A 24941-nucleotide genomic window follows, 5' to 3' on the forward strand; every position below is an offset into this window, starting at 1 on the left:
CCAACATACAAAACGTTAGCTGTTGAGCATCAGAAGAACAGCCGGGAGAGTTGGGAAAATTTGGGATATTGTTATGCTGTATGTTAAAAACCTTCAATAATTCGATTTCTCAAACTACATATCCATTTATGGCCGAACTATAGCAGTTAATTCTGGTGAAATATTTTTGTAAATCTCTGGCATAGTTCTAATGTTATGAACTAAGGAGCAAAATGCTACGCTTTAGCAGCCAATGATTGGTTAATGTGTTAGTCCATGTACAGAAAACATGATTGTTCTTTTCCTACACAGTACATTTTTCAAATATGTTTATCTTATAAGTAGTCTATGCATTGCTTATTAATTACTAGCGAATGTACCCGTGCTTCGCTACGGTATTCTACATTGTATATTCGAATATCGAAGTAAATAGTATACATGCAGTAAATAAGATTGTTTTAAAATTGCATATCTCTTAGCGTTATCCGAGAAAGAGCATGGGGAGGTCCCCGTACGTTGTTTCCAATGTAAAGTGTTTGTTATGGATTTGTGATATAACGGCAGGCTCACTTGCCTACTGCTATTCACAATCGAGTTGGGAAGTTTACATTATAATTGCAGGCCCCATTGCCTACTACGCGGACAGAATCGATTTGGGGAGTTTTCGTTAAAATGGCAGCCCCCCTTTCCTACTTCCAGACAGATTACAGTTGAGGAGTTTTTATTATAATGGCAGGCAATTACCCTACTATCACTCGAAATTGAGTTGTGCAGTTATCATTATAATGCCAGGTCCATTTTCCTACTTCCAGCCAGCTTACTGCCAGTCACACCAAGTTGGTGAGTTTCCATCAAAATAGCAGGCCACTATGCCTAATGCCAGTCACATTTTAGATGAGGACTTTCCTTTATAATGGCGGGCTCCCTTGCCTACTGCCAAACACAACCGGGTAGAGGAGTTTCAAACAAAACTGCATGCTCACTTGCCTTCTGCAAGTCAAATCGAGAAGTGAACTATTCATTACAATTGTAGACCTTCCTTACTAATGACAGTTACACAGGAGTTGGAGAAGGAACCCTTTCCTACTGCCAGTCAAAATTGGTGTTGGGAGTACGGATTACAATAGCAGACCCACCCTTTCTCGATCGCTACAAATCGACATCAGTGAATATATATAGATCGACATACGAAAGTATATGCGTGTTTACAATATTGAAGACCTTCATTTACAAATTAACTGCTACCAAACGTACGTCATATCGACAAAGGATTATACCATAAGACACGCCGGATTTAGTGGCCTAAATGGCTCGGCCTATGATATGTCATCTATTCTTGGGTCAGATTGAGTTAGAAACGTGGAACGGGGTAACGTTTTTGTAAGATTATCTCACATTACATTACTTTTCGGATAATTATGTGACAGCTACATACATAGCATTTGGCTCACATATGGCTACTGGGTGGGCCAATTTTCGTGAAGAGTTTGATGATTCTGTATTTCATATAAGTAATCGAAAGTATGAATTATGCATGTGAAAATTCCAAATTGACTTAACATCGATTAATAGAGAAAAATCAAACGTGAAAGGGATACAGATACGGCAAAAAGTCATAAGACCAAGGTTGTAGATCATTCCAAATTGAACGGAGATTGTGCAATCTGTTATGTGATAGGAATTTCCGAAGGTCTGCACCATCACTAAAATTGCCTGCATATTTCGATATTCTTCGGGGTTAAAAAGTAAAAAATTTAATGATCTTGGATGTTTTCCGTTCGTTACAGGCTAAAATGTATAATTTTGTCAAATTTCAATTATCGTCTTTTTCTTCTGGCAGTATATGCCGCAATCTGGATTTGGGCAAGGCGGGTAAAAATTAGGACTTTCAGGAAACTAAACCAAAAATTATGTAGATGGTCATTATTACCCCTTAAACGGAAAGCTGTACGAAAATTTCGCCAAAATAGTCAGTGTAGAGGCACACAGTCCTTACGATTTGATTTATATAGATAAGGAATCTGCTCCATGTAAAACACCTTTTGGGCTATGTCCGCTGTACTTAACCTGCAAAACTGACCATTCATGATATCTCCCTTATTAATTCTCCTGACGAAAAAATGCACATGAAAAAAAGGTTTAGAGGTGGAATTCCATCACGTTTGGTCGATTTCCAGTCAGGTTGGTCTTGTTCTGTATATATTGTGGAAGAGTAAAATCACCATTTCGGTTCCCTATAAACCGCCAGTCCATTCCGGAACATGAAATGTTATTTACGTTTAAAAACTACCTTTGGACAGATGGATGCTAAATATAAATTTTGGTTCGAATGTCTTCATTAGTTTTCAAGTTGTAACGAATACGCTTTACACGCACCCGCTCGTGAGTTAAAGTCTCCCTTATTAATCCTCGTATCGAAATGATGCACATGAGAAAAAGGTTTAGAAATTAATTTCTACCAAGGTAGGTAGATTTCCATTAAGTTTGGTTGTGTATATTTTGTGGAAGTGCAAAATCACTGTTTCGGTTTCGTATAAACCCCCAGTCAGTTCAGGGATTTAGAAACAATATTTGCCCTAAAACCTATTAAGGACAGGTGTATTCTAAATATGAATCTTGGTGGAAATACATCCAGTAGTTTCTAGCACTCGCGTACATGCAGCGTAATTAAGGAAGAAAATAATGCAGTTAAGAAAGTCGAAAGTAATAGAAAATGGATTATAACTGAGGACAGCTGGATAACGACAAATATTTAAATGCCAAATGAATGTATTGGAAAATCAAATGCCCCTCAATAAATTATGCTAGTGTGAGTTATGGATATAATAAAGCGGTAACAGAGGAGAAATTTAGGTCCAGTGATTCTTAGGTAAACAAATAATAAGAAGGTGACTAATGGTGTTATTACTTAATCTATTCGAGGGTGGTTATAACCTCCAACGATATTCCGCCAATATCCCGCAGATAGGCCGATTGACGCCTCTATTGCCTTCTACCCAAGGAACAACCACGAATTTAAAAGTATGATGAGGAAAATGGCAATACGTTACTTCCCTGCTGGCATGCAGTCAGAGACGTTGCCATGATAACCTGTAGATTCGCTGTCGGTCTGTCGGTCACTCAATGCAGGGCATGGTACCAGCAGAAAATTGTAAATTTCTCCGTCATGTGAAGAGTAAGGTAAATTATGAACATAACGAAAGTTGTTTATAATGAAGAGACGTTTCACGTACGGTAAACGAAGTTTGCAGAAAATCAATTGTATAAGAGAAAATGGAGGAAAAACTTTCTGGTTTTCCTATAAACCCCCGTCTATTCAAAGACTTAAAAATGATATGTATATCGAAACCTTTCACGGGTTGGATATACTCTAAATATGAAGCTTGGTTGAGATCTATCCAGCCGTTTCGAAGTGATGGTGGAAAAACCATTCTGGTTTTCCTATAAATCCCCCGTCTATTCAAAGATTTTAAAATGATATGCATATCGAAACCTTCCCCGGGATGAGTATACTCTAAATATGAAGTTTGGTTGAGATCTATCCAGCCGTTTCGACGTGATGGTGGAACAGACAAACAGACAAACAGACAAACAAACAGACAAACAGACACGAAAAGTAAAAACCACCGATTCGGTCTTGAGTTGACCTAAAACGGATAAATATCTGAAAAATTGGCAAAACAAAAGAAATTACAGACAGCGGACCCCCTACAATTTTATTTATATAGATTATTGTCTGTGTTCAATGTCTGCTCGAAATAATAATAAATGTGTAACTCTTCCCGTAAAATACGAATAATCCTGAGGAATTTTGGATAAGACAGAGATTCAGAATTAAGAGTGAAATGTGGTACTTGCATGTAATTTGAAACAGATTTGTGGCCCGAATATAAGTGAACGTTTATAATATCGGTCTTAGTTAATATGTACCGTTTTCAACTGTGAGATATTAATTAGCTGACTTTAAGCTGTTGTTTTTGAGTGAATTCTCTCCATGAAAGCTTGTAGAGCCAATGTGATAATTCGTTGTTTAGTGCATGATTTTGTGGCCAGGATGAGTTTGTAAATCCCTGAGACGCGTTAAAATGTTATGTGCAGTATACCTGGAACTGTTGGAATGCCCTGATGTTAAAATACGGCTTGAAGTGATATTTTGTTAGGGTCCTGTGGTTCGTAATCCGTGATAAATTATATTTGTCCAGAGGGTTTTGCGGTAGATTTGATCCAAAATGTCAGAGTGAAGATTGTTGGAATGTTAAGTAACACCTTAGGTCTCAAAGAGTTGAAATTCGTAATTATGAGGTAAGGGCTTGTTTGAAAACTTCTTGTTAAAATTGTTCTGTGTTAATGATGTTCATATCGTTGTACTTCTGTATTCTTAGAGCACCTAGTTCGGTGGTAATATCGCTAGGCGTTGATAGATATTAGTGTTTTGGGGGCAATTTTAATAAATTACAGTCAGTTGAGTTTGTAACGTCTTTGACGGATCCTTTTCAGTTGAGGCTAGGTGTAATGCAGGTTGAGAGGATCTTCTTGAGCGACAATGCCTGATGAAGGTTAGTTTAATCCTCATCAATGATCATTCGTAACACCGCGGCTATATTAACCATCATATTATTTTGTTGAATAGTTCGACACAGAGATGATTCATATTCACGCCGATATCTTCTTGGTTTGTAAGTAGTCATAGTTATCGTGGAGAGTTGTGGAAAAGATTGTTGTACTGAAGTATCAGCGTGTGATGTTAATGGTTGAGTTATGCCAATGGAGTATATCGTCGGCTTACTTCTAAAACCTCGTATGTTACAATGTTCTTCTACCCATTATGTTCCTTAAGACTGGTCACGCCTCCCAGCCTTATATGCAATCTATCAGAACCTTTTTCGCAGTGTTCATTTTCCTATGCTAACGTGTAAAGAAAAATGGACCTTACCACACCGTATAGTAGGGATGTTGTTTTCATGGAGAATTTAAGCACTCCTACAGCTTAATGTATTTAAAGTTAATTTTCCTTTACACATTTCCATAGGAAAATGAACACAGCGAGAATTGTTCTGATGGACTGTACATTCATATGTGGCTGGGAGGCGTGGTCAGTCTTAAGGAAGAAAATGGATAGGAAGTGCATTATAAGTAAGCCATCGATATGAGTGGGGTACACAATAGGTCGTGGTAGATATGATTTACAGGTTCATCTGGTATAGTCATTCGGATTCAGTGTTGCGTAACCTAGGTGATGTAATTTAATGTCACCACATGAAATACCATATTGTGACCGTGAGGCCACAAATGAGTGAACAGGTGTTGGTGCGGCTTGTGTTCGCTTGTCGGCGAGATGGGGTGCGCGCGACCTTGGACAAGGGCGAGTACGAGTTTTTTTGTGCGGAGAGCGGCCGGCTGGCTAACGGAATAAAAATAAAAAAATGAAGGTTGGCGAGTGAAAGAAGGAGGCCAGCGCGTGTCACCTGTAATTGCGAGGAACGATATGAATGAAATATTCGTAATATCTTCGGTGGCGACGTGCATAATTACGGAAGGCTCAAGGGTTAAAGTAAAATAAACTGGATAAAAGAATAGCACATTTGGAGGATATAAATTAAAAACTGAAATTTGAAATAATTTGCACGACCTTGTGGCTAAAATGGTGATGAAGTTGTAGATTCGTACAGTAGAAGAATTTAGTTCCTAAATTGACTTCACTTCCGTGCATGTGCACCAGACATGATATTTAAGTCATGTGATACGAATACTCATTCTCACACACACACTGGCGTGTTCCTGGACTATCACCTTCAGTCGCTCAGCGTGGAACGTCGTGAATACTGGCTTCACTCCTGTGCTCTACACGTCTGAAAATTGGATACAATTTAGAACAGTGCTGTGATCAGACGTCGAATGTGCAGATATTAATCCCTTAAGTACGTGTCATTTCCAAAATACAGTTACGTGTGTGTTTGGAGCCTACTCTAAAGCATTTTGTGTAAGTTTCAGCTTTCTTACGAGTGGACGCGGAAGACGTGGACGTGAATATTTCCAGAAGAGGATGGAACTTCGCATTATGGATTACCAGTGCTTCACCATGAAGTTCTAAACCTTTGACCATCGTTGGCGGCGTCGGGATGCAGATTCTTCCTTCCTGGCATGGCTGATTGAGAACCCAGACTTCCAGACATGAAGATTTCTCTATAAGTTAAGTCGATTACGTCTCATTTATATCTGTTCTATGTAGTTTTGTTCTATTCTTTCTTTCTTCTTAGTAAGCTATTTTGACACATTTTATGGTTGTTTATTTGCTCGAATACGTCGTAAAACTGATACATGTGATTACTTAATGACCATGTGGCCATGAATTTGACAGTGAGGGTTCTGATAGAGTTATCCATGTGTTATCGACACCATCCTTGCTTATTGAGTAAATTTCGTCACGAATATGAATTAATTTATGTCCGATGGATTTAATGGTAGGATATTTCGTCCACATTTTCTATATTTTCCTTGTATTGGAACTTCTACTTGTACCTCGTGTCTGAGACAACGTGTCATCGGGATATTGAGTCCGAATTCTATGTACGAATTTAATGTGAACATGTGCATTGGGAGCATGTGATAATTAGTTGGAGTAATTAATCATCGAGACACTTTTAAGTGGATATTATGTATTTGTAGGACGTTGGTAGGTCCTGATATTTCATGACTACACATATTTGAGATTAGGATGCGACAAGTTAGGGTCGTCATTGTGGTACACTGTGCGTGTAGAGTATATGGAATAATTGTGCATGACACAAATCTTCGTGAAACTGAGCTTTTCACATGTTAATGGATTATTCGCGATAAATGCAGTGTAGCCTAATATTGGTGTCTTCAGACGAAGAAAATGAAAGTCCATGTTAATCGATGTACTTTTTAATTCGTGGGAATATCCCAAATTTTCTCAAGTAATCCAGTCATTTCAAGCTCAAGGTACAGATGAATGTTCGAGAAGGCCTTAGGTCTAAAGAACAGGTCTTCGACGAAATATCTAAATAATATCTGATTCGTGACTATATCAGCTCATTCGTTGCTGCAATTTTTCGCTCTCATGTGATAACTCAATCCTGCTGTAACTCAATAAATTCGTTAACAGGAGAGTAATACGGTTGATCGACACTCGTCGACATGTACATAGTGTAGATATTTTCTTCTTGGTACTTACAGTCTTCTTGACAATTTCCGTAGTTAGCTGTAGAAGTAGTAATTTGTTAGTATTTAGAGGATTATTTTTTTATGTGTTCTGTTCTGAAATATGTGACACTGATATTATCGATTGATAGTGGACAGGATTTCCACATGGATGGTATTCTCCCCATTTACTTACGTTTGCAAACCCAGAAGGCGTTTTATTTTGTTTAATTGTTGGTCAAATACTTAACGTTCAGTATAATTCTCACGGAAAAAGATGTGAGACGACGTGAACAGGTATATCCGACGTCTCGGATTAACTTAGAGAAAACCAAGGCAAATTCAACTTTTCATTTTATTGTTAAGGCAACGACTGTAAATTTTATTTTTTGCTATGAGTGTTAACTTTTTGAATCTTGGATATTTCTTTATTATACTCGTTCTTACAATTACTGCATTTTTTCCAGATTGTCGATGAAGGCTTGGCCCAGACCTCATTTTTCTGAATGAAAATTTTTAATTCAACTTTAAACCAATAACTTAATAACTTTAAAGACGAGAAAAAATTTTTTTCACAATGTAAATACTCTGTTAGAATGTCAGGGAAATAACTGTCGTGTACCATCCCATTTGATTGTGCCTAGGTTTGTTACATCAAGAGCCATATTAAATTCCATAACGTAACGATCATAATCATAATCATAGATTTCAGGATGGCCAATACTGCATTTAATTAAATAAAAGTGTCATATATGTTCTATACCTGGAACGTGCTTATTTGATGAACCCTATGATAATCCTACCACATTCATTTATTTTATAAGCCTACAGCCACCGGACTGAGCACCCCTGGGGTGTCTCGTGTTCGCAGACTGACTATGACGGGCACAATTTAATATTGAATAGTTTCGACCATTGGTCTACGGATGTTGGAGTGAGTAGCGTATTTCAGTTATTTCCGTATTCACAGTTTCTAGATGTTTTTCACTGTGTTGTGGTTAAGGTTTATTAGAGGTTTTATATATTGTGAATTGTTGTTGTTCATCATGTCGCAATTTACTTGAGTGCAGTTTAGACTTCTCATCCATACAGATGAAATATTTAAGAGAAATTCACATGTTATGTAAGTTTATTTTGAGTTCACACTTCACAGCGCGTTAAGGCGATAAGAGGAATATTATGCAAATTTCCTTCAGTCCAAATTTTTTACAACTTTATCTGTGATAACCAAACACGCCATAAGCATTTGTCGTTGAATGTTTTTTAATATTCTCTTGAGGCCCGATTATATAAAGGGTCCTCAATTCAGGACATTGGGTTTTACGAAATTTACAGTTTTAAATCCATTGACAATACTTCAGACCAACTGTACTCATTAGACTGCCCTCTAGTAGTAGAATTTTCAACTGAATGTGGCGAGAACGGTTTATTTTACTTCACAAGTCGCATTGTTTGCCTACTGTAAGTGCTACTCCAGGGCAAATTATTGATATTGAAAAACCTACATCCTGTTTTCCAGTCAATGACCGGGTCAGGGATTGGATGAATGAAGCTCCCAATAGGAGTGGTGCCGGCTGCCGATGCCTGTCATACTCCTCTGGGGCAATGATTAGTGACTGACAGTTGAAATGAAATTATAGTGGAGAGTGTTGCTGGAATGAAAGATGACAGGGAAAACAGGAGTACCCAGAAAAGACCTCTACCGCCCCGCTTTGTCCAGCACAAATCTCACATGGAGTGACCGGGATTTGAACCATGGTATCCAGCGGTGAGAGACCGGTGCGCTACCGTCTGAGCCACGGAGGATCTGCTTGTTTGTACGATTGCTAGTATTCAATCTTTCTCTGTTGATGTGGTGCGTTTGAAGTTTTCTCTCAGTCCCTGATTGTTTATTGAAGGTTATTGAAGACATTCTGCTCTGCATTCATCATCATAGAGTTTATCCTATAATGAGGACATCAAGCTTCGAGTTAGTATTTTCAAAGAATTTACTTGTTTCATTCAATATTTTCTCTAACTCCTCAGATTGGGTTATTTAGTCTTTATTTTTAAAATTTTATTTTGTTTGCAGAGAGAAAATCACGGAGGAAGGCATTATCTGCAGATGCAATTCCGGATTTTATTGAAAGTGGCAATGTACCTGATTTTGAAGATGGCAATAATATTGAACACAACATTTCGGACCATTACTTTCCTGGCATTGTATTGTTTGAGATTGATATTGAGGATCGGGAAGCAGTTCAAGGGGATTATGACATTGAATCCATCATTCACAGTCATCAAATGGGACCCTACACTTACTAACCATCTAGCCGCGAGATACGTTGTTGGGAAAGGAGTATCCATTTTTGCATCATAACTTGAGGAGCACCCTGTGTCTTCTTCATATTTCGTACCAACGAGACCAGAGCGTTGAGCTTGAATTGCAATCCTTTGGGCAGGAAAGGAATCCAGATTTATAAGATCCTAGGGGGAAATTTTGGATGGATTCGAGTTTGACCGTGGCTAATTTCTAAAATACGATGATTAACCAGACGTAAATTAAAACTTGGATTAGTACAGTGGAGCGCCCAGTAAATCGAAAGGAATTATCATGTTATTCATTATCTTCTGGCCAAAGACGGAAAGATTGTGCTAGACCGTTGGAAAATCCGAAGCCAGATGTGTATGTCGTCGTAGTGGGAGAAAATTATTTATCCAACTAACGCTTCAGAATTTTAGACGGTTTAGAGGCAAATTAAAATTATAAAACCATGAGATTCATATTCCTCGAATTTTCTGAACATTGTGGATATCAACAACAAAGATGAGAGCCGTGGGATAATGAAATTGTCTAATGTGGGGCATCTTCATAGCGCATTCTCGCGCCAAACCGGAGGCATAATAGGATTGAGGCCCGGGGGCATTCCATCATTGGCAATTCGGAAGTCCAGACCTGTGTTCCTCATGATCACTTATTTATGTGCTGATGGTATCGGATACTCATGACTGGTCATGGCAAGAGTGAATACCAGCCTAGAAAGGGTATGGTAAGAACTGGTGGAGTGTGAAATGAAATAAATACTCGTATTCGTGTAAATGTAAAATTTGCCCTTGTTTGGTGAGGGAAACAATATAAAAAATTATCGGCATATCTCAGCATGTTAATTTCAATACATTCCTCTTGCCTTTTAAATGTGTCGGATGGTGTAAATATTAAAGTATGAATAAGAAGTGAAGTGATAATGAATTAGGTGTTATAAGTGTACAGTGTTTTATGTTTTTTAGGTATTAAAATTTTCAATGTGAAGAATGTAAGGAATAAAAATGAATATTATTTAAATTAAGAATCTCCCAGAAGAAATGTGTGAAATGTGCATAGTGTGTGTCAACATGGTGTGTTAAGCCATAATTGAGCGATCGGCGAACGGATTGTCTGATAACATGCCATTGCTCAGCAGAAATCCAGGTAGGTGACACGATTTGTATTCTCTAAAGTGTGTTCTGCTTCGTTATGTTCTGTGTAAATTATTGTAGAAGTTTCAGGCCGATAGCTCGTTGTTTTTCTTTGCTTTTGTGTTAGTATTAAGTGATCTGTGGCACACAGATGTTTCGCGTGTGGAGAGTAATGGGAAGTTTGCGTAGATTTTATGTTAAAATCCCAAAATTTCAGACGATTATTTTAAATGGGATTAAAGGAGGTATCGGATAAAGATAAGTTCTATGTCAGTTTGTCGTTAAAGAATTATTGTGTAAAGGTTTACTCTCAGATTATACTGTAATGTAAACTGTAGTTGTGTGTTGGTAAATTTTGTTTTCTAAGTATCGGATAGAGATATCGTAATGTCTAAATTAAGTCCAGATCGCCGTGATATTTGTTAGAAGTTCGTTCCAGTAGTTTACGTAATTTCAATACGACGGCGAATCAGTAAAATAAGCCACGATATAAAAAAAGATAAAAAGAGATCAAGATGGGCCACATAAAATTGTGCAAGAAACTACTCTGAGATTAACTATAAATCCAATAGCCATGATGAAGAAAAGACCAACCAGTAGAGACAGTGTCAAGTAAATGAGTGGAGTTGAATTCCGGGATGAAATAATGGGGAACGAGTTCCGGGATGATGCCCGAGGAAATAATGTCTTAGAATGTCATGAGAGGCATTTGCAACGTTCAGGGTTCGAAGACGTTTGGTTCAAAGAATTGTGTGAACTCAAAATGTTGGAGCATATGAACAGGGTTAGAATTTGTAGATGCGCACCTTTTTTAGGGTAAATTAAAGCTGTTCGGAAAGATATCTCAGTGTGATATTTTGTTTCTAGTTGCGAAAAGAGGCGTTTTTCATGCACCTTTTTCACTTTTTGGGACCTTTATTCTTTCTTCCCCCATCCATGCGCATAATCCCCCTTCCCCCCTCTTTTCTTTTAAGTTTAATTCCAATTTATTCCATAAGATTTCTTATCAATATAATCATGGGCGCCCGCAGGATCTTTTCCAGGGGGGGCACATTAACAATTTTCTTGAATATAAAAACCAATATAACGTCAGCAACATGAAATTGTTTACAGAAACTTCCAGTTATAACATATGCTAGATGACTGTCAGTAATTTCAGTTTATTAAATAATCTGGTATGATATTAAACAATTGAACATCAATATCTTTAGAATTCCAGTGGGGGGCAAGTGCCCCCCCTTGCCCCCCCTTGCGGGCGCCCATGAATATAATATATTTAACTTTCAGTTAACGTCTTCTCAGTTGGCTGTGTACGTGTGAATAGTTATCCAAATTCATTCAATAAGCACCGCCCGGGAATTAAAAGCACGCCTGCAACAATGGAAAATAATTGTGTGTTCGACAAATTTCTCCCGCTTTACCGCTATAATGTAATTGACATTGAGTGATTCTATCCCACCAGAATCTGTAGCCTGCTGTACGTGAATGTGAGTATGTTACTGTGAGAGACGTCAACTTATCACATGAAGGCGGCGATTGGTGACGCAGAGATGTCAGCAACCGCACCCGCGTAGTTCCGAGAATTGGACTGGGTTCTGCTCGAAGCTACTAGATATCGCTGAGACTGCAGTTACAGCATGAATGAGAACATTCTGGTAACTGTCGCGATGTTATAAGAGAGTGTGGTTAGAAAGTGAGCGAGTGAGCGCAAGATTCAGTTGTGTGATAGTCGCATTGTGTTAGCGAAGGAACTGGTGTTAGCACTTTGTTACATTACTAAACGAGTGTACTACTAAATTTTACCATGCCAAAGGTGTCAGTGCCCATTTTATTGCTCTGGCTCAGGAATTAAAACATGATTCTATAGACAGTGATGGAAGTATTATGCGATGTACTATTTGTGATTCAAGAATTTTGTTAGATGAAAAACACCAGCGAGATCGCATCAAACAACATACTTCCAGCTCTAAGCATCAAATGAATAATACTCTTCAAGCAAACAAATCGCTGCAACCTTTATTAGGAAATGCGTTTCAACAGAGGTCTTCAAAAAGCCAAAATTTGAAGGAATTAAACATTGATATGTGTTTCACAAGCAGGAATTTCACTCAATAAGGCGAACCATCCAGCCTTCAAGGGATTTCTTGAAAAATACACAAAGATGTCAATGCTCGATGAGAGTACTTTATGATAAACGTACATTGAGCCTGTTTACCAAGAAACTATACAAAGAATCAAGGAGAAAGTGTCTGATTGCGATGTGGGAATGATTGTGGATGAAACCATAGACTCAATGGAACGGTGTGTTTTGCACATTTTAGTTTTTTGCTTATCAGGGGAGAACGTTAATCCAGTGTTGTTAAATATTAGTGAGCTGTAGAAAGCTAAAGCCAGCACAGTAGTGCAATCAATTATGGACTTCCGACAAAAAATTTGGCCTACTGGTATCAAGTTTGGAAAACTTCTTCTTGTGGTTACGTACCTGTTTACGGACATGGTTTCAGTTATTAACTAATTGAAACCTTTATTTCCCAAGTTGAATCATGTGACACGCTTGGTTCACGCCCTTCACAGGGTTGTTGAATCCATAAGGAACGAATACGACATCGCAAATCAATTCATCTCCGCCCTGAAGAAGATTCTACTGAAAACTGCGAGTCATGTTGTTGCCTACAGGGAAACCACTGGCCTGCCCCTTCCAAATTTCCCGGTCATTACTTGCTGGGGATCGTGGATTGAGTGTGCTGCTGTGCTGTGCGAGATTTTTGACAAAATTGGAGAGTTGGTGCTTTCTTTCGATCAAGTCGACTGAGGTGCATTTTCGAATGCACAGCAACTTCTGTTACCGGAGAAATTATATAATATTAAGGCAGAACTATACTGTGTCTATAGTTACAAGTGACTGACTGTAGTTATTGAACAATTAGAAGAACAAAGTGTGGAAAAGGAAAAACAATGGGATATGCTTACTTCCGTGAGGGAGCAGTTAGATGTCTTTGCCAAAGAGAAAGTCTTCAGAAGAATACAGACATTGAGGAATTCGCCACATCTGTAGAGTTGCAATTCGGAGTGAATACAAGGTTTGCCCCACTGGGTTCTGTGGATGTCCAAAGAAGTTTTAGCATCTACAAAGACAATCTATCTCCTAATGTAAACAGACTTACTTTTAAAATTGTGAGATGCTTAATGTCTTGAAATACAACAGCTTCATGATTTTCCTTCTTTTGGTGGGTGATAATTTGATGTACTTGTTTGTAATTCAATAAACTAGAATAGAGGAAAGAGAAATCGTTCAATTAATTGAATAAACCAGCACCATTCTTTACCTTATTTGAGCACATTTTCCCTTCCCTTTTTCATCTGAAATTTGCACCTAGATTTCTAACCCTGTTTATGAGAAATACATTCATTTGAAATGAGAATATTGTAATTTGGCTTGTTTCAAAGTGTAGAATTACCGCAGGTATAAAACGATGTGTTATTCGGCTAGAAGGACTGGCAAGCCATTAGACCGAAGGGATGTTATATTTTTGGAAAATTGCTAGCCCGTTACCAGACGACTGAGAATAATATTTAAGAAGGTAAAAAGTAATAATAACATTATGTAAACCTCGTAAATGATAGACATGATATTTTGTATACTGAATTAATGGTTTATGATAGGCGGAAGAGATTGTTATGGTGAAATCTTCACACAGTTTGTTGTGGAAGTAAATTATTAGTGTGTGTTGTGACGAAGTTATCGAATGGTACAGGTAAATGACGGCACTCGTCTGTCACGCACCAACAGTTGAGATATGTGGTTTAGTTATTAGATGGTATCAGTTCAGGTTGTCTAATGAATCATCATGTTACTTAAGTTGTACAGCAGTAGCCTGTTAAAATGTAGTGACTGCAGCTAGACTCATACGTATTTTTGATGATGATGATAATGCTTGTTGTTGAAAGAGGCCTAACATCTAAGTCATCGGCCCATACGTATTTTTATTAGTTGTTTAGTGGACCACACGGACAGTTGTAAGTAATTTGAACATTTTTCGGGGTAAAAGGACGTAACTGTGCCGAAAAGATTTGGTCATGTCTTTATTCCCATACCTTGTAATAGCAATGAATTAACATCCACCACGGGAGAGGTTACTAGTTTACAAAGTTTTTTTATGTTTGATGATAGTTGTTTTAGTGACATTCATGAGTTCAATTAGATGGTTATCTCAGTCTCCAATGACCAGTTTCGGGTTTATTTTAAATGTTCATTATTCAATTATATGGTGAGCTCACTCTGCAATGATCAGTGTCCGGTTTATTACCAGTGTTCATTATCTAAGTTAGATAGTTAGCTCAGTCTGCTATGACTTATGGTTAGTTTATTGCAGTGAGAGTTAACATATTGTGGATAATTATTACACGATCAGTTTAGTCTGCGATGATAGTGCGTAAGCTAAATTTTATTGGTGTTGATAACTGAAGTTAAATGTTTGAGATAAAATTTAATTCTGTTTGTGATAGTACTGATCATATGTTTTGAGTAGCACAGTTCTCGAATGATCAAGATGTTTTTTGTTTAAATAAATAACAAATAGTTCTTTTACATGAGTGAGACGTTTCTCATTGTTTCTTACCACAGTAGTGGTTATGATTATTGTAATGAACTATGTTTTCCACATTTGATGAAGACCCTTTGTTTAATAAGTTCTCGTTAGTTGCTATTGATAACATGGTGATGCTTATTATGACGTCGTCCATGACGTTACTCTTTTCAGTTCAGTTTTGTTGGTACCGTTCATAAACTGTCGGTTCAAATTAGTTTAATTACTATTCAGTGATGCGGTAAGATTAATTTTCAAAAAGCCATGCTTACTGATTTTTTCAGTTTAAATGGGTCTATTCTAATATAACTTGAAAGTTATTTGTGTGTTACCTTAAATGTAAACTCAAGTTTTAAAATAATTTTACAAATATTTCAGTTCATAGGAACAATCTATATATATAAAGTAGCTTGTCCTGACTGACTGACTGACTGACTGATTCATCATCGCCGAGCCAAAACTACCGGACATAACGAAATGAAATTTTGGGGATATATTTATATTAAGATGTAGGTGCTCGCTAAGAGAGGATTTTTGGATATTCCGTCGCTAAGGGGGTGAAAAGGGGGGTGAAATTTTAAAACGAGTGTGTCTATATCTCAAAACTTTAAAAGTTTACAGATGTGAAAATTGGTATTTAGAATCTTCTTTAAAAATAAGGAAACACGTATTTTTTTGTTTTCAGACAATCACAATAGGAGGGTTGAAAAAGGGTGAAAAAGGGGGTTGAATGCCTTTAATCACGATACGCTACTTATATCTCAGAAACTGAAGATATTACAGACCTCAAAATTGGTACTTTTGATCGCTGTGAAAAATAAAGAAACACATATGTTTTTGTTTCTGGAAAATTCAATTAATGCGAGGGTGAAAAGGGGGGTGAATTTTTAAAATGAATGCATCTATATCTCAAAGGTTTTAAAGTTTAGAGATGTAAAAATTAGTATTTAGAATCTTCATTAAAAATAAAGGAACACGTATTTTTTTGTTTTCGGAAAATCCCAATAGGAGGGGTGAAAAGGGGTGAAAAATGGGTTGAATGCCTTTAAAGAGAATACTTATATCTTAGAAACTGAATATATTACAGACCTGAAAATTGGTATTTGGGATCTACTATAAAAATAAAGAAACAGGTATTTTTTCGTTTTGGGAAAATCCAAATATTGGGGGGTGAAAAGGGGGATGAAACTTTTAAAATGAGTGTATCTATATCTCAAAACTTTTAAAGTTTATAGATGTAAAATTTGGTATTTAGAAATCTCCTTTAAAAATAAAGAAACACGTACTTTTTTGTTTTCGGAAAATCCTAATAGGAAGGGTGAAAAAGGGTGAAAAATAGGTTGAATGCCTTTAATGAGGCTACTAATATTTCAGAACCTGAAGATATTACAGACCTGAAAATTGGTATTTGGGATCTACTTTAAAAATAAAGAAACAGGTATATGTTCGTTTTTGGAAAATCCAAATAATGGGGGGTGAAAAGGGGGGTGAATTTTTAAAATGAGTGTGTCCACATCTTAAAACTTTAAACGTTTACAGATGTAAAAATTGGTGTTTAGAATCTCCCTTAAAAATAACGGAACACGTATTTCTTTGTTTTCTCTAAATCCCATTCGGAGGGGTGTAAAAGGGTGAATAATGGGTTGAATGCCTTTAATGAGGATACATATATCCCAGAAACTGAAGATATTACAGAACTGAAAATTTGTAAATGGGATCTCCTTTAAAAATATAGAAACATGTATATTTTTGCTTTTGGAAAATTCAATTAATGGCGGTTAAACAGGAGTGGCAAATTGGGGTGAATTTTTTGAAAGACTATATCTCGATGGCCTAGAATGAAAACCTCGTATCTCACAAAGTTCTTCATATCCAATATTTCCCTCAAGACTGGTTACGCCTTCCAGCCACACATGAATATGCAGTCCATTAGAACAATGTTCGTTGAGTTCTTTATTCCTATGCTGACGTGTGAAGGAAAATGAACCTTACAGTACCGTGCTATAGGAAAGTATGTCTGCGTGACATATTTACTAACTCCTAGAGTATAATTTTCATAAGGTTCATTTTCCTTTACTCATCTGCATAGGAAAATAAACCCAACGAACATTGTTCTGATGGAATGCATATCCAAATGTGGCTGGGAGGCGTGATCAGTCTTAAGGGAAGTATTGGATAGGAAGAACTTTTTGAGATACGAGGTATTCATTCTAGGCCATCGATCTACAGAATATCTTAGAAGCGTAAAATGTTACAGACGTAAATAGTGGGTATTTGGAATCTCCTGTAAGTGTAAAGAAACATAGGTGATTTGTCTTTGGAAACTCCACTTAAGGGGAACTAAAATGGGGTGAAATTTTAAAATGAGAATTTCTACAGTATATCTCAAAGAACTTAACATGTTACAGAAGTGAAAAATGGTCATTTTTTATCCTATTAAAAATAAAGAAAAGTGTATTTTTACTTTCGGAAATACAACTTGGGTAGTGGGGGGTGGGGGGTTAAAAGTGACTGAAAATGATGTTGAATTCTTTTAATTGTGTTGTTTGAGTCATCAGTCCATAGACTGGTTTGATGCAGCTCTCCATGCCACCCTATCCTGTGCTAACCTTTTCATTTCTACGTAACTATTGCATCCTACATCTGCTCTAATCTGTTTATCATATTCATACCTTGGTCTACCCCTACCGTTCTTGCCACCTACACTTCCTTCAAAAACCAACTGAACAAGTCCTGGGTGTCTTAAGATGTGTCCTATCATTCTATCTCTTCTTCTCGTCAAATTTAGCCAAATCGATCTCCTCTCACCAATTCGATTCAGTATCTCTTCATTCGTGATTCGATCTATCCATCTCACCTTCAGCATTCTTCTATAACACCACATTTCAAAAGCTTCTATTCTCTTTCTTTCTGAGCTAGTTATCGTCCATGTTTCACTTCCATACAATGCCACGCTCCACACAAAAGTCTTCAAAAACATCTTTCTAATTCCGATATCAATGTTTGAAGTGAGCAAATTTCTTTTCTTAAGAAAGCTCTTCCTTGCTTGTGCTAGTCTGCATTTTATGTCCTCCTTACTTCTGCCATCGTTGGTTATTTTACTACCCAAGTAACAATATTCATCTACTTCCTTTAAGACTTCGTTTCCTAATCTAATATTTCCTATATCACCTGCCTTCGTTCGACTGCACTCCATTACTTTTGTTTTGGACTTATTTATTTTCATCTTTTACTCCTTACCTAAGACTTCATCCATACCATTCAGCAACTTCTCGAGATCTTCTGCAGTCTTAGATAAAATAACAATATCATCGGCAAATCTCAAGGTTTTGATTTCCTCTCCTTGGACTGTGATTCCCTTTCCAAATTTCTCTTTGATTTCCTTTACTGCCTGTTCTATGTAAACACTGAAAAGCAGAGGGGACAAACTGCAGCCTTGCCTCACTCCTTTCTGGATTGCTGCTTCTTTTTCAAAGCCCTCGATTCTTATCACTGCAGACTGATTTTTATACAGGTTGTAGATAATTCTTCGTTCTCGGTATCTGATCCCTATCATCTTCAGAATCATAAATAGCCTGGTCCAATCAACATTATCGAATGCCTTTTCTAGATCTACGAATGCCATGTACGTGGGCTTGTCCTTCTTGATTCGATCCTCTAAGATCAGACGTAAAGTCAGGATTGCTTCACGTGTTCCTACATTTCTTCTGAAGCCAAATTGATCTTCCCCCAACTCAGCTTCAACTTGTTTTTCCATTCTTCTGTAAATAATACGTGTTAAAATTTTGCAGGCACGAGATACTAAACTAATAGTGCGGTAGTTTTCACACCTGTCAGCACCGGCTTTCTTGGGAATAGGTATAACAACATTCTGCCGAAAATCGGATGGGACTTCTCCTGTCTCATACATCTTGCACACTAAATGAAATAACCTTACCATGCTGGTTTCTCCTAAGGCAGTCAGTAATTCAGAGGGAATATCATCAATTCCAGGTGCCTTGTTCCTATTTAGGTCACTCACAGCTCTGTCAAACTCTGACCTCAAAATTGGGTCTCCCATTTCATCAGCATCAACAGCCTCTTCATGTTCCAGAACGAAATTATCTACATCGTTACCTTGATACAACTGTTGGATATGCTCCTGCCATCTTTCTGCTTTGTCTTCTTTCCCTAGAAGTGGCTTTCCATCTGAGCTCTTAATATTCATGCACCTAGATTTCCTTTCTCCAAAGGTTTCCTTGATTTTCCTGTATGCAGCATCTACCTTTCCCAGGACCATACAGCCTTCGACATCCTTGCACTTCTCCTTCAGCCATTCTTCCTTAGCTACCTTGCACTTTCTATCCACTTCATTCTTTAATCGCCTGTATTCTTTTCTGCCCTCTTCATTTCTAGCATTCTTGTATTTTCGTCGTTCATCAATCAGGTCTAGTATCTCCTGAGTTATCCACTGATTCTTAGTTGATCTTTTCTTCCTTCCTAACATTTCTTCAGCAGCCCTACTGACTTCATTTTTCATGACTCTCCACTCTTCCTCTACTGTGTTTCTTTCGGCCTTTTCATTTAGTCCTTGTGCAACATGTTCCTTGAAACGATCCATCACACTCTTTTCTTTGAACTTGTCTAGATCCCATCTTTTTGCATTCTTTCCATTCTTCAATTTCTTCAACTTCAGATGGCATTTCATGACCAACAAGTTGTGGTCAGAGTCCACGTCTGCTCCTGGGAAAGTTTTGCAATCCAACACCTGGTTTCTGAATCTCTGCCTAATCATAATGAAGTCTATTTGATACCTTCCAGTGTCTCCAGGTCTCGTCCACGTATACAGCCGTCGTTTGTGGTGTTTGAACCAAGTATTGGCGAGGACTAAATTATAGTCAGTGCAGAATTCAACCAGCCGACTTCCTCTTTCGTTCCTTTGTCCCAATCCAAATTCTCCTACTGTGCTACCTTCTCTTCCTTGGCCTACCACTGCGTTCCAGTCTCCCATCACAATTAGATTCTCGTCACCTTTGACATATTGTATTAAAGCTTCTATCTCCTCATATATTCTTTCAATTTCTTCATCATCCGCTGAACTAGTAGGCATATAGACCTGCACTATTGTGGTGGGCATTGGTTTGGTGTCTATCTTGGCGACAATAAATCTTTCACTATGCTGGTCGTAGTAGCTTATCCGCTGACCTATTTTCTTATTCATTATTAAACCAACTCCTGCATTGCCCCTGTTTGATTTCGTGTTGATAATTCGGTAGTCGCCTGACCAAAAATCCTGTTCTTCCTGCCAACGTACTTCACTTATACCAACTACATCTAACTTTAGCCTATCCATCTCCCTTTTCAGATTCTCTAACCTACCACAACGATTCAAACTCCTAACATTCCACGCTCCGACTCGCAGAATGTCAGTATCCATCTTCCTGATGATCGCCCCCTCTCGTGTAGTCCCCACCCGGAGATCCGAATGGGGGACTAGTTTACCTCCGGAATATTTTACCCGGGAGGAAGCCATCATCAGTACATCTTTCATACAGAGAGAGCTGCATGTCCTCGGGAGGTGGTTACGGCTGTAGTTTCCCGTTGCTTTCAGCCGTGTAGCAGTATCAACACAGCTAAGCCATGTTGAGTATTATTACAAGGCCGTATCAGTCAATCATCTAGACTGCCGCCCTTGCAACAACCGAAAGGCTGCTACCCCCCTTTCGATGAACCATTCGTTAGTCTGGTCTCTCAACAGATACCCATCCGATATGGTTGCACCTGCGGCTCGGCTATCTGCATCATTGGGACACGCAAGCCTCCCCACCGCGGCAAGGTCACATGGTTCGCAGAGGAGGTTCTTTTTTAATTAGGCTACTGATATCTCAAAAATGAAAATGTTACACACGTGAAATTTTATTTTTGGAATCTGCTTTAAAAGTAAACAAACACGTATTCTCGGAAAATCCAATGAAGGGGATTTGGAGTGTTAAAGGATAGAAAAAATTTATTGACTTAATTGTATGAGAATACATACATCTAATAAAAACTAAACTTGTTACAGACGTGAAAATTGGTATTTTGATCTCCTTTAAAAACAAAGAAAAGCGCGTTTTGGGGGGAAAATACCTTGGGGGGGAGGGGAGTGAAAAGGAGTTGAATTCCTTTCATGAGGTCACATAAATCAAAAAGTAAAGAGGTTAGAGTGGTGATAATTGGTATTTAGAAGATCCTTTACTATTAAAGGAACAAGTATTTTTTGCTTTAATATCACTTTGTGAGGGGGGGGGGGGGGAGTGTGGAAGGAAGTTAAAAAAGTGAATTATTTTTAAGGGGATACTTATATCTCAAAACTGAAGGTAATAAACGTGAACATTGGTATTTGGAATCTCCTTTAAACATAAAGAAACTCGCCTTCTTTTAATTTTTTGGAGGGTGGGGGTAAATAAACTTAACGGCGGTGGGGTGTAAAAGGAGGTGAGACCAATTGATTTTACTGTTCGTAATGTACTTATAAGGAGCCTCCGTTGCTCAGTCGGCAGCGCGCCGGCCTCTCACAGCTGGGTTCCGTGTTTCAAATCCCGGTCACTCCATATGACATTCGTGCTGGACAAAATGGAGGCGGGACAGATTTTTCTCCGGATACTCCGGCTTTCCCTGTCATCATTCATTCCAGCAACACTGTCCAATATTTCATTTCAATTGTCACTCATCGATCATTGCCCCAGAGGGGAGCTTCGGCAGCCGACACAATTCCTATTGTCGCCGCTGGATGGGGCTTTATTCATTCCATCCCTGATCCTGTCGAATGATAGGAAACAGGCTGTAGACTTGCGATGTACTTATTCTGATCATAAACCGATCATTTTTAATCTTTCCTGGGTTCTTTTTCAACAGCCATATTTTCCTTCGGAGAACGCTCTTAGATTAGAGTAGATTCTCCTGGCGTATAAATAAAAATTTAAACACATTTGAAATAAACGATAGGAATGAGATTGGCCGTCAAATTGTTCACCTCTATAATAAGGTCAATGATACACGGAGGTATGTCATTCTTATCGCCAGAAATTCCGCACACTTGCCTACGCGCAACAATGGTGCTGGTCACATTGTTAGCAATGACAATGGCAGCAGATGTATTTTACCGCCAAGTAGCGGTCTTGCATATTGCTGTGGGGTCCAGAACATATATAATAATAATAATAATAATAATAATAATAATAATAATAATAATAATAATAATAATAATAATAATAATAATAATAATGTTCTGGACCGTCGTCAAATGTGCGGACCGCGCTAGAAACGGGTCCTGGGCGGGCAGGCCCTAATGACTAAGAATGCAGTCTGGTCGCGGGTTCAGTACCGCCAAGACACCCAAGACCACACCACGCCTGATCTGACGGATTTGTTCCATATTAAAAATGCTTTTAGGAAAAGATGGCAAAGATTTAGGGACCCAAGTGACCGGGCGGTATACCTGGAACTAGCCCGGGAAGTACGAAATCGATTGCCGGAAGGATTGATTGAAAAGTGGGAGGAAACTTCCAGTAATCTATTAGAAAACGAGTCAGATCGAGAATTTTGGCTGATTCTCTCAGAAAAAGAGTCAGATCGCGAATTTCGGCGGATTATATATAAAACAATAAGCATTAAAATATAAATTTCAGTATAATACCGTAGCGAAGCACGGGTATCATGCTAGTATTCTATATAATTTAAAATAATTAATAAACTAACTTCATTTCTGGGTGCCTGGTTATGACACAGTATGGTGTGATTATGTGCTTTACAGAGATATTAGGGATTCATAACATCGAATTTTTGAGCACCATGACTTTCCAAGGAGCAAGTAACTTGTAAAGTAAATCGATGGCTTACTTCTAAAACCTCGTATCTCCCAATGCACTTCCTATCCATTTTCTTCCTTAAGACTGGCCACGCCTCCCAGCCACATATGAACGTACAGTCCATCAGAACAATTTTCGCTGTGTTCATTTTCCTATGGAAGCGTGTAAAGGAAAATTAACCTTAAATACATTAAACTGTAGGAGTGCTTAAATTCGCCATGAAAACAACATCCCTACTATACGGTGTGGTAAGGTCCATTTTCCTACACACGCTAGCATAGGAAAATGAACACTACGAAAAAGGTTCTGATGGATTGCATATAAATATGTGGCTGGAAGGCGTGACCAGTCCTAACGAATATAATGGGTAGGAAGAACATTGTAACATACGAGGTTTTAGAAGGAAGCCGACGAAATGTTCTTTTGTATATAATTAATCGGTTCAAATATAACCGTAGGTTGGTTCGGTTCGATTAAGGGTCCATTCGGTGGCTGATGATATCCTACGTAGTGTTTTGTGATCGGTGGATAATATTAGCTAAAACAATTCGGAATCCGGTTACGGAACTGAATCTTCACGGACCAAGTGAATCGACCAACGGCGTTACTTGCAATACATTAATTTCTAGGTTTTTCTCTTTCCATTGTTTTCGTTATTGAATAATATTCTGGAATGGCAATTCAAGTTTAACTTAACTTCATTTTATCCACATTTGTGTCAAATTTTTATCAACTGTTTCGTTAACACAAAACATTTCATTCGATGCTTCACATCATCACATCATTGGACGTAGTATTAATTATTTTTATAATATATCCATTTTAGCCCACTTCATCAATTTTCTTTCAAGTAATAATTATATTTCCTTACGCCACCTGCCGATTCGTCAACAAGTGACTTAAGAACCCGGAACCCCTGAGAATAATCTACAATTACAAGAGCCAGAGGCAGATGTAGAAAATTGGTAAGTGAGGGTGGAAGACGATTTAAACCTTCACAAATGGAGAAAAAACTACCAGTTTCAAAATCCAGAAACTGGGGATTATATTCATCCTTCAGTGAAAGATGTTCTTAACAGGAGAGAGTGGTTTGCCATTCATTATTATTTTTTTACAATTGGCTTTACGTCGTACTGACACAGACATGTCTTAAGGCGACGATGGGACAGGAAAGAGCTAGGAGTGGGATGGAAGCGGCCGTTGCCTTAATTAAGGTAGAGCACTAGCATTTCCCTGGTGTGAAAATGGGAAACCACGGAAAACCATCTTCAGGGTTACCGACAGTGGGGTTCGAACCCACTATCTCCCGGATGCATGTTCACAGCTGGGTGCCCCTAACCGCACGGCCATTCATCATTTTCAACAATATATGACTGAATACATTTGTGAAACAGTGGCCTTGGAGCAGTGGTGGATCGTGCTGAATTATGTTGGTGGTTCTGCTCTGTGACACTCGGCCTATTGCAGTAAGTGTAATAGAAAAATCTAAATTCGTACTGTATACGGGAAGTGTCAACTGAGCTCGTGTGCATCCGTCTTCCAAATCCGCAGAAACACCTTACTCCATTTCTAATCAGTTTGAAGTTCCCGAAAATATACAGAAAAAGAGGGTAAACATACATCTCAATATGTAAGACTCAAATTTCGAGGGAAATCGACGTTAAAAATAACTGAATTGTAAAAAAATTAGCATGTTTCAAAAAAGTCGCTCTTCCGCTTATCGAGAAACTGTTGATCCAGTATCGACACACTCATATTTACAGAGGTTCTGAGAGGTTCTTTCAGGAGCCGAATTTGTTAATGGAGGGGGAACACCATCTCATGGTATTAACGTTCCTTTTTTTCATTTTTATGTCTACTTAACTCGGAAGATTTCACTACCATTGCGGAGAAACATATTCATGATTACTTGTAGGCCTAAGAACTCGCACATTCGCTTCGTACGAGAGAG

Source organism: Anabrus simplex, chromosome 2, assembly GCF_040414725.1.
Source record: "Anabrus simplex isolate iqAnaSimp1 chromosome 2, ASM4041472v1, whole genome shotgun sequence".
NCBI classification, from domain to species: domain Eukaryota; kingdom Metazoa; phylum Arthropoda; class Insecta; order Orthoptera; family Tettigoniidae; genus Anabrus; species Anabrus simplex.